Genomic DNA, 11,135 nt, shown 5'->3' with positions numbered 1-11,135 from the left:
ATCTTTTTCCACACTTGTGCTTTAAAATAGCACCATGTTCTTCATGATTGAGAGCCTCTCACTTCGTCACCACCATATGCTAGTGGGAGTCTTTATTATATAACTTGGCTTGTATATTCCAATGATGGGCTTTCTCAAAATTGCCCTAGGTCTTCGTGAGCAAGCAAGTTGGATGCACACCCACTAGTTCTTCTTTTGAGCTTTCACATACTTATAGCTCTATTGCATCCTTTGTATGGCAATCCCTACTCATTCACATTGATATCTATTAATGGGCATCTCCATAGCTCTTTGATACGCCGAGTCAATGTGACCATCTCCTCCTTTTTTGTCTCACGACCACCACCACATTCTGTTCCACCTATAGTGCTATATCCATGGCTCACGCTCATGTATTGCGTGATAGTTATAAAAGGTTTGAGAAAGTAAGAGTGCAAAACAATTACTTGGCCAATACCGGGGTTGTGCATGATTTAAATTAGTTGTGTGAGGATGATGCAGCATAGCCAAACTATGATTTTGTAGGGATAACTTTCTTTGGCCTTGTTATTTCAAAAGTTCATGATTACCTTGCTAGTTTGCTTGAAGTATTATTGTTTTCATGTCAATAACAAACTATTGTTTTGAATCTTACGGATCTGAACATTCATGTCACATGAAAGAAGTTACAAAGGACAACTATGCTAGGTATCATTCCACATCAAAAATTCGTTCTTTATCACTTCCCTACTCGAGTACGAGCAGGAGTTAAGCTTGGGGAGGCTCGATACGTCTCCAACGTATCTATAATTTTTGATGGTTTTATGCTATTATCTTGTCAAACTTTGGATGTTTTGTATGCCTTTTATATCTTTTTTGGGACTAACTTATTAACTCAGTGCCAAGTGCCAGTTCCTGTTTTTTCCGTGTTTTTGACCCTTTTCACAGGAGGATTTTAAACGGAGTCCAAACGGAATAAAACTTCCGAAAAGATTTTTTCCGGAACAGAAGATACGCAGAAAGCTTGGGAACCAAGGCAGGGAGTCCCTGGGGAGGCCACAAGCCCTCATGGCGCGGCTAGGGGGGCCCGCGCCTCCCAGGCTTGTGGGCTCCCTCGGCCTCCCCTGCCCTAGCTCCTTCGCCTATAAATTCCCTAAAATCCCTAAAAAAATCAGGAGAGCCACGAAAACACTTTTTCGCCGCCGCAAGCTTCTGTCTCCGCAAGATCCCATGTGGGGCACGTTCTGGTGCCCTGCCGGAAGGGGGATTCGAATACGGAGGGCTTCTTCATCAATACCATAAACTATCCGATGATGTGTGAGTAGTTCACCATAGACCTACGGGTCCATAGCTAGTAGCTAGACGGCTTCTTCTCTCTCTTGGATCTTCAATACAAAGTTCTCCATGATCTTTATGGAGATCTATCCGATGTAATCTTCTTTTGTGGTGTGTTTGTCGAGATCCGATGAATTGTGGATTTATGATCAGATTATCTATGTATCTTATTTTAGTTTCTTCTGATCTCTTATATGCATGATTTCATATCCTTGTAATTCTCTTCGAGTTGTGGGTTTTGTTTGGCCAACTTGATCTATGATTCTTGCAATGGGAGAAGTGCTTGGTTTTGGGTTCATACCATGCGGTGACCTCACCCAGTGAGAGAAGGGGTAGCGAGGCACTCATCGTGTTGTTACCAGCAAGGGTAAAAAGATGGGGTTTTCATCATTGGTTTGAGTTTATCCCTCTACATCATGTCATTTTGCTTAAGACGTTACTCTGTTCGTCATGAACTCAATACACTAGATGCATGCTGGATAGCGGTCGATGTGTGGAGTAATAGTAGTAGATGCAGAAAGTATCGGTCTACTTGTCTCGGACGTGATGCCTATAGGTATGATCATTGCCTTAGATATCGTCATGACTTTGCGCGGTTCTATCAATTGCCCGACAGTAATTTGTTCACCCACCGTAATATTTGCTATTTTGAGAGAAGCCTCTAGTGAACACTATGGCCCCCGGGTCTACTTCACACTATATTTCAGCCTTACTCTTTTACTTCGTTGCACTTTCCGCCTTCAGATCTCACTTTGCAATCAATCTTGAAGGGATTGACAACCCATTTATAGCGTTGGGTGCAAGCTCTTTTGTGTTTGCGCAGGTACTCTGGACTTCACGAGATTCTCCTACTGGATTGATACCTTGGTTCTCAAACTGGGGGAAATACTTACTACTCATGTGCTGCATCACCCTTTCCTCTACAAGGGAAAAACCAACGCAAGCCAAGTCTCCGTCAACATACCAATTTCTGGCGCTGTTGTTTGAGAAGTAGCACTCATCTTCAAGAATATGACCTGGCCCTTGGGGGCTACAGGTTGAGGCTCTTCAAAATTATTAAGAAAGACCCAACTCATCTTGAAGAGGATGACCCGACCCTTGGGGGCTATAGGTCAAAACTCTTCAAAATTATTAAGCAAGACCCGGCTCATCTTCAAGAAGATGACCTGACCCTTGGGGGCTACAGGTTGAAGCATCTTAGAAGGTTATTAAGAAAGACTCGGCTCATCTTCAAGAAGATGACCGGACCCTTGGGGGCTACAAAAGGATATATTGGGTAATTCATTCCATAAATACATCGTATCTTTTCTACATCATGTTCACCAAGCCAGCTTCAAAGTCCAGGCTCATGGAAAGGCGGGTTAAATATCCTGAATGCAGCTCCTAAAAAATTAAGCTTCTCGATATTGGGGAGTTCGAGGGCAGATTTTCCTTTGACCATCTTAGTAGAGATGCCCTCGGCAGTATGCTTTGCCAACACATTGCAGACGGGTGTCGTATGACCCGTCTCAATAATAATTAGAACATCTTCTTCAGGCGTGGCGTCTTTGGATGACTTCACGGGACTTGGCGGGTACAGATTTTCTTTATGACCCGGACCCATGGCCACATCATTAGTTTTTGGCGGGGTGACTTGAGCATCAGGGATATTATCCATAGCGGCGCCTTCTGGAGGATCAGCATAAGCTCAAGTGGGTTCATCTGGAATATCATGGACAGAGGCATCTTTCTCTTCCACTTCAGGTTTGTCAATATTTGGGGTGACCCGCCGGTTTTCTGTTTCTTGGCTTGAGATCTAAAAAGAGGAAAGGTTAGGACATACATAATTACATGTGAATATCATGTGAATTGTTGAAACAAGGATCCATAAAGCAAAAATTACCATACCCTGCGAGACGAACAAGGGGTGGAAACTTTGAGGATATAGAGTCGCCAGATGAAGGAGGAGACACGTATTATAGTCACAAAATTTGGTGAATGTAAGGAAAGTTGTCAATAAACTTGATAAGGAAGAGAAGGTGCCTTAGTACGGTGCTTGCAGCCAGATGCTTTTTCAGGCAAACCCGCCATAAGGTCACCTGAAGAGCTACAAGTGTGGCATTTCGTAGTATACAGAGCCTTCTTCGAAAGGAAGTTAGGATCCGAATGAGCATCTCGGTGATTCATAGGGACTTTCCTACAAACCCGTCTTTGAGGTCTTTCCAAAGAAATATTTGAGTCAGAATATATTGAAATCACCTGAGCCTCTTCAGCATCAGTTTCCACATCATCTCCCTGAGAATGAAATAAATGCTTAGAACAAGTATATGATGCAGCAAGGGGACGATCCATATAATTACCTCAGACAAATCTTCAATATGTGGTTACTCACCTACGACGGATGACTCGCCCACACCTAATTTGCCTTTCTTCTTCTTGGTGACGGTCTTTACCCTTTTAATGGGCGGCTTTACAATCCTACGTTTCTAGAGGGGTGCATTTTTCTATAACAGGGGAAGTTCGTTCTAGAAAATAGCAAAACAAAATACCAAATAAAACAGATAAGGGATGAATTTATTTACCTCAGGAGCTGGATTTGCAACGCCGAATGGTTTCAGACCAATTTTGGAACAAGCCGCTTTGGGTTCACTACATAACTTCTTCACAAGACTGTTGATCTCCTCAGAGTCAAGCATTACATTTGTGAAACCAGAGTATTGTTTAAATTGCCATCATAATTACACATCAGACCATCACGGCGGCTCAGGGGCATGTTGCACCATTCAACCCAGCATCGGATCAAATCGATCCTAGTCAAACCATTAGCATTCAAAGCTCTCAGCTGGCGCCAAACAGATTTGTGGGTGGCTTGTTCCTCTTGAGTCATAGACCCGGGGAGTTGGAAGTCCATTGGAAGACGATCTTCTTTGTAACCCCGCAAAGCATTCTCTTGATTCGGAGAAGTATTTCTGCAGTAGAACCAGATTTTCCCCCAGCCTTTGGGATGGCTAGGTAAGGCAGCAGCAGGGAAGCCGGTTTCACGCCGCCTCTAGATGGTGACTCCACCAAGTTCTAAGCTAGGGCCTTGAGCCCATTATGTTTGGCGTTTTAAGTAGAAAAATTCCATAAAAAAGGGACCAGTGGGTTATATTCCTATGTATGCTTCACAAAAAACTTGAAACAGACACTATTTGTTGATTGAATTAGGACCTAAATCTTGGGGGTGAAGATTGAAAAAGCAGACGGCGTCCCGAAAGAATTTTGAACCAGGAGGGGAGAAGCCTCGTTCTAAATGGTCTCTGAAGACCACTACTTTCCCTTTGGCGGGTTGAGGTTGCACTTATCTGGCAGGGGCTCTCCATCCAATTACTTCTTAGGAGACAAGGTCCCCGTTGACACGAATCATTGCAAGGCGGCTTCTTCGATGTCAGAAGGTAACCAGTCACACTTTGATGGTTTTGACATGATGTTCCGAGTCGAAAAGAAGCTAGCTGCATAAGTATGATTGGCGGGTTATTCTAATGGCTAGCAGTAAAGGAAATTATAATATTTAAGTCGCCTGAATACGAGGCGGCGCACGAGGATGGTGAGTTACGAAAATGTCTAAGGCGGTTTAATAAGTGGGTAGTACTGGGTCATGAGGAAACTATGAAGTTGGATTCTACTAAGTGTCGGAAAAACAGTTTTCTGTCAAACCCACAAAGAAAGATGGATCTATCAGTAGTGCAAAAATAAAAATTAATGGCTAAAATAAACAGTGGAGCACGCGGTGGCAACAGCAGACGACGACAAGTGGCTTGCATAAGTATCAATGAAGTTTGTGCGGTATTAATTTTACATATGTTCCACAACTTATCGAGGGGGATTGCTTTGCTAAAGAGAATACATGAACTCGTACTATTAATGGCGACATGATGAACCTTAAAGAACTCCGGTGAGCCATGGTGCGTAATCTAATCAGATCTATTACTAGAAGGGAGGACATACTTGATGGTATCAACCGGAGGGGAAGAAGATCACGACTCGGTGCAGAAGATGTGTGGTGGCGAAGCCCTTTCCTCAGAGAGTTCGCCGGAGAAACGCACAACGGCAGTGCGTCGTGGGGTGAAGGCTCGAGGAGTAAGAAGAAGAAGAGCTAGGGTAAAAGTGAAAAAAGATCCCCCCGTCGATATTTAAAGACTGAGGGGAACTGGAAATGGCACGAGCGGGAGTGTAGGAGACGCCGTAAATCTTGGAATTGATGGCGCCTCGATTTTCAGGCCGGACAGATAAGATCAAAAGAGCCGTTGGGTTGACGTCATAAAGATTCCTAAAGTTTCGGAGTGATTGACGCCATTAATTTCCGCAGCGGAAAATCAGGAGAAGTTTACGAGCCGACAATTCTTCCGTTGGGAATAGGATGAGGCTTTGATTGAGCCGCTGTGCATATAAAAATGTTTATTGACATGAACAAGTTCAAGTCAATCTGGGGCCTAATTTTAGGGATGTTATCCCGTTATAAGACGCCCTATGGGGCCGGGTTAGGATAATGGTGGTTTTATCTTCATGATCAAGACGGGCTATTATCCGTGAAGCGGAAGACGCAAGACATATGGTGTGAAGGGCCGGTTGGCCCAAGACTCGAAGAAGGCGACTCACGGCCCACGTAGGAAAAGAGTCGCCTGGGGTTTCCTTGTGTGAGAAACAAGGCAAGTTAGTGGTAAACCGGCTCACAAATTGAATGAGGGTTGGACTCTTGTAAGCCTAGAGCCTCGACCTATATATAAAGGCGAGTCTCTAGGGTTGATAGGGTTAAGTTAACATCAATCGAGAGCTAGGTCAGGCGAATCCGCACCCTTGTAATCGATTTCCACAACAATATACACACAACAGGACGTAGGCTTTTATCTCAATCTGAGGGGCCGAACCTGGGTAAACCTGTCCCGCATTTCCCGATCAACCCCTTTGACTTGCCACATAGCTGCGATGGCGTCACCACTAAGTCCTTTCACGAGGACATCTGCCGTGACAAAACAACGACAACAAGGAAGACCGTAAGAAAGGTGGGAAGTTGAGAGCACCCGCTAATGGGTCGCAGTGGAGAAAACTCGAGAGAAGGTGGGGGGGACTTTGCATGTGACGCAAGGAACGTATGACTTGGTTTAAGTGGAGATGGCATTAATCCTTTTGGGGAGCAGAGCAGCAATCATAGCACCTGGCCCTTAACTCTATGTATCTATAACCTTCCTCCTTGGTTGTGCATGAAGCAGAAGTTCATTATGATGCCAGTGCTCATCCAAGGCCCTAAGCAACCTGAAAACAACATTGATGTGTACCTAAGGCCATTAGTTGAAGAAATTTTATAGCTGTGGAATGGAAAAGGTGTATGTGTGTGGGATGAGCACAAACAGTAGGAATTGGACCTACATGCGTTGCCGTTTGAAACCATCAATGATTGGCATGCTCTCACTAGCCTTTCAGAATAGACAAACAAGGGATACCATGCATGCACGCACTGTTTAGATGACCCCAAAAGAATATATTTGGATAAATGCAGGAAGAATGTGTACCTGGGACATCGTTGATTTCTTTCGACCAACCATCAATGTCGAAAGAAAGGCAAGAATTTGAAAAGTGAGGCAGATCACCGGAAGAATCCCGCCCTCCGTACTGGTGATCACATACTTGATACGATCAATGATTTACAAGTAATTTTTGGAAAGGGTCCTGGCGGACAATCTGTTCCGAATGACGCTGAGGGACGCACACCCATGTGGAAGAAGAAATCTATATTTTGGGACCTACCCTATTGGAAAGACCTAGATGTCCACTCTGCAATCGACGTGATGCACATGACAAAGAATGTTTGTGTGAACCTGCTAGGCTTCTTGGGCATGTATGGGAAGACAAAAAATACACCAGAGGCGCGGGAGGACCAACAACGTGTGCACGAAAAATACGGCATGCGTTCAAAGTAGTATGAAGGTCCTGCCAACTACGCTCTTACCAAAGAAGAGAAGGAAATCTTCTTTGAATGCCTCCTTAGTATGATGGCACCATGTGGCTTCTCATCCAATGTAAAGGGAATAATAAATATGGCAGAGAAAAAGTTCCAGAACCTAAACTCTCATGAATGCACGTGATTATGATGCAACTGCTTCCGGTTGCATTGAGGGGGCTTCTACCGAAAAATGTTCGATTAGCCATTGTGAAGCTACGTGCATTCCCCAACGCAATCTCTCAGAAGGTAATCAATCCAGAAATCATACCAAGGTTGAAGAGTGATTTGGTGCAATGCCTTGTCAGTTTCGAGCTTGTGTTCCCAACATCCTTCTTCAATATCATGACGCACGTCCTAGTTCATCTAGTTGACGAGATTAGCATTCCAGGCCATGAATTTCTACACAATATGTTCCCCTTTGAGAGGTTCATGGGAGTCTTAAAGAAATATGTTCGTAACCGTGCTAGGCTAGAAGGAAGCATCTCGACGGGTCATCAAACAAAGGAGGTCATTGGGTTTTGTCTTGACTTCATTGCTGACCTTAAGAAGATTGGTCTCCCGCAATTGCGGTATGAGGGGAGACTGACTGGAAAAGGCACGCTAGGAGCGGACTCAATAATATGTAAGGACGGGCATTCTTGGGCTCAACCACACTACATAGTTCTACATAATTCTAGCTTGGTAACTGATATGTCTCCAACGTATCTATAATTTTTGATGGTTTCATGCTATTATCTTGTCAAACTTTGGATGTTTTGCATGGCTTTTGTATATTTTTGGGACTAACTTATTAACTCAGTGCCAAGTGCCAGTTCCTATTTTTCCATGTTTTTGACCCCTTATAGAGGAAATTTTGAAACGGAGTCCAAACGGAATAAAATCCCCAAAAATATTTTTCCAGAACGGAAGAAGATCAGGAGACTTGATAGCCAAGGCAGGTGAGCCCCAGGTGCCCCACAAGCCTCCACCCCGCGGCCCACAGGCTTGTGGGCCCCCTAGGCGCCCTTTGCCCTAGGTTTTGTGCCTATATAACCGCAAAAATTCCACAAAAAATTAGGAGATCATCGAAAGTACTATTCCGTCGCCGCAAGCTTTTGTCTCCGCAAGATCCCATCGGGGGCACGTTCTGGTGCCCTGTCGGAGGGGGGTTCGGACACGGAGGGCTTCTTCATCAACACCATGACCTCTCCGATGATGCGTGAGTAGTTCACCATAGACTTACGGATCCATAGCTAGTAACTAGATGGCTTCTTCTCTCTCTTGGATCTTCAATACAAAGTTCTCGACGATCTTCATGGAGATCTATCTGATGTAATCGTCTTTTGCGGTGTGTTTGTCGAGATCCGCTGAATTGTGGATTTATGATCAGATTATCTATGAATCTTATTTGAGTTTCTTCTGATCTCTCTTGTACATGATTTCATTTCCTTGTAATTCTTTTCGAGTTGTGGGTTTTGTTCGGCCAACTAGATCTATGATTCTTGCAATGGGAGAAGTGCTTGGTTTTGTGTTGATACCGTGCGGTGACCTCACCCAGTGACAGAAGGGGTAGCAAGGCACGCATCGTGTTGTTGCCATCAAGGGTAAAAAGATGGGGTTTTCATCATTGGTTTGAGATTATCCCTCTACATCATGTCATCTTGCTTAAGGCATTACTCTGTTCGTCATGAACTCAATACACTAGATGCATGCTGGATAGCGGTCGATGTGTGGAGTAATAGTAGTAGATGCAGAAAGTATCGGTCTACTTGTCTTAGACGTGATGCCTATATGTATGATCATTGCCTTAGATATCGTCATGACTTTGCGCGGTTCAATCAATTGCTCGACAGTAATTTTTTTACCCACCGTGATATTTGCTATTTTGAGAGAAGCCTCTAGTGAACACTATGGCCCCGGGGTCTACTCCACAGCATATTTTCAGCCTTACACTTTTTACTTCGTTGCACTTTGCGCCTTCAGATCTCACTTTGCAAACAATCTTGAAGGGATTGACAACCCCTTTAAAGCGTTGGGTGCAAGCTCTTTTGTGTTTGCGCACGTACTCTGGACTTGACAAGATTCTCCTACTGGATTGATACCTTGGTTCTCAAACTAAGGGAAATACTTAGTGCTCCTGTGTTGCCTCACCCTTTCCTCTTCAAGGGAAAAACCAACGCAAGCTCAAGAGACGACAGAAGGATCTCTGGCACCACTGCCAGGGAAAGACTTTTGTTACCGTAGCAGTAACCCCGTATGTCTATGAACACAAGAATATTCCGTGCTCCAAACACCCGGAGCAGTGTGACGACTGCATTACATACGAACACATCAGGACTTTCGGCAGTTGGTTGCAAACACTTCTCATGGTTGACAACACTCTTAAAGACGACTTGTACTCGTTGGCAAGGGGACCATCTTTGACTGTATTGACTTACAAAGGGTACGAGATAAATGGGAATACATTTTACACGACTGCGCAAGATCAGAAGAGCACCAACCAAAACAGCCGTGTCAGCTTTGATGGAGCAACCAAGAGGGGAAAGGACACACATTATGGTTACATAGTGGACATATGGGAACTTGACTATGGACATGATTTTAAGGTCCCTTTGTTTTGGTGCAAATTGTTCAATCTGTCAGGAGGCGGGGTACAGGTAGACCCACGGTATAGAATGACAAGAGTGGATCTAAACAATCTTGGGTACATAGACGAACCATTCGTCCTAGCCAATGATGGGGCGCAGGTTTTCTATGTGAAGGACATGTCTACCAAACCGAGAAAAAGAAAAGATAAGGAAGCAAATACATGATACGATGAGACAAAGAGCCACATAGTTCTTTCAGGGAAAAGAGACGTCGTGGGAGTGGAGGGCAAGACAGACATGTTTGAAGATTATGAAAAGTTTCAAGAAATTCCTCCCTTCAAAGTGAAGGCTGAGCCAAGCACCCTATTAAGCGATGAAGATTATCCATGGCTACGACGTAATAAGCAAAAAAATTGAAGACTTTCTCTCCAAAACTATTCTCATGATGGCTTTGATGATGGACTTGATTACGCGAAGAAATGAAATCCCTTTGTAGTAGATGAGTTTTCGTCCAAAACCCTGATACTTCAAAAGAGATTGACGATTTTGTCCACGAAGTGCATCCAGCTTTGTCGTAACCCTCTCAACCTTTTCAGATTTACTTTGTAGTGCTTTTCAATTTCAGGGTCATTTAGTTCAAAAATATGAGGAAATGCATGAAAAATAAGAAATGAAGTCAAAAAGGATTGAAAACTGATAATGTGGCTTTGAATGGTGCATCTTGAACACACACAAACTTTGGAGTTGAAATAAGTTAGAAGATGAAATCCCTTTGTAAAAGATGAGTTTTCGTGCGAAACATTGTTACTTTGAAAGAGATTGTCCATTTTGTACACAAAGTGTATCCAGTTTTTCCCATAACCCTCTAAACTTTTTAAGACATGAAATGTGTGTGAAATGATGAAACCATGCCAACTTTCAACCTTTTCAGAGTTCATTTATAGTGCTTTTCAATTTCAGGGTCATTTAGCTCAAGAAATGAGTAAATGCACTAAAAGTATGAAATGAAGTCAAAAAGGTTCGAATTGATGATGTGGCTTTGAATTCTGCATGTTGAACGCACAAAATGTCTCGAGTTGAAATAAGTTAAAAAAAATGAAATCCCTTTCTAACAGATGAGTTTTCGTCCGAACCTCTAACACTTCGAAAGAGATTGTGGATTTTGTAGACGAAGTAAATCCAGTTTTTGTCATGACCCTCTCAACTTTATTACACATGCTATGTGGGTGAAATGATGAAACCATGCCCACTTTCAACCTTTTGAGAGTTCATTTATAGTGATTTTCAATTTCAGG

Source organism: Hordeum vulgare, chromosome 1H (assembly GCF_904849725.1).
Source record: "Hordeum vulgare subsp. vulgare chromosome 1H, MorexV3_pseudomolecules_assembly, whole genome shotgun sequence".
Classification (NCBI taxonomy): domain Eukaryota; kingdom Viridiplantae; phylum Streptophyta; class Magnoliopsida; order Poales; family Poaceae; genus Hordeum; species Hordeum vulgare.
The sequence above is the reverse complement of the archived record's forward strand: the minus strand, read 5'-3'. Positions refer to the sequence as shown.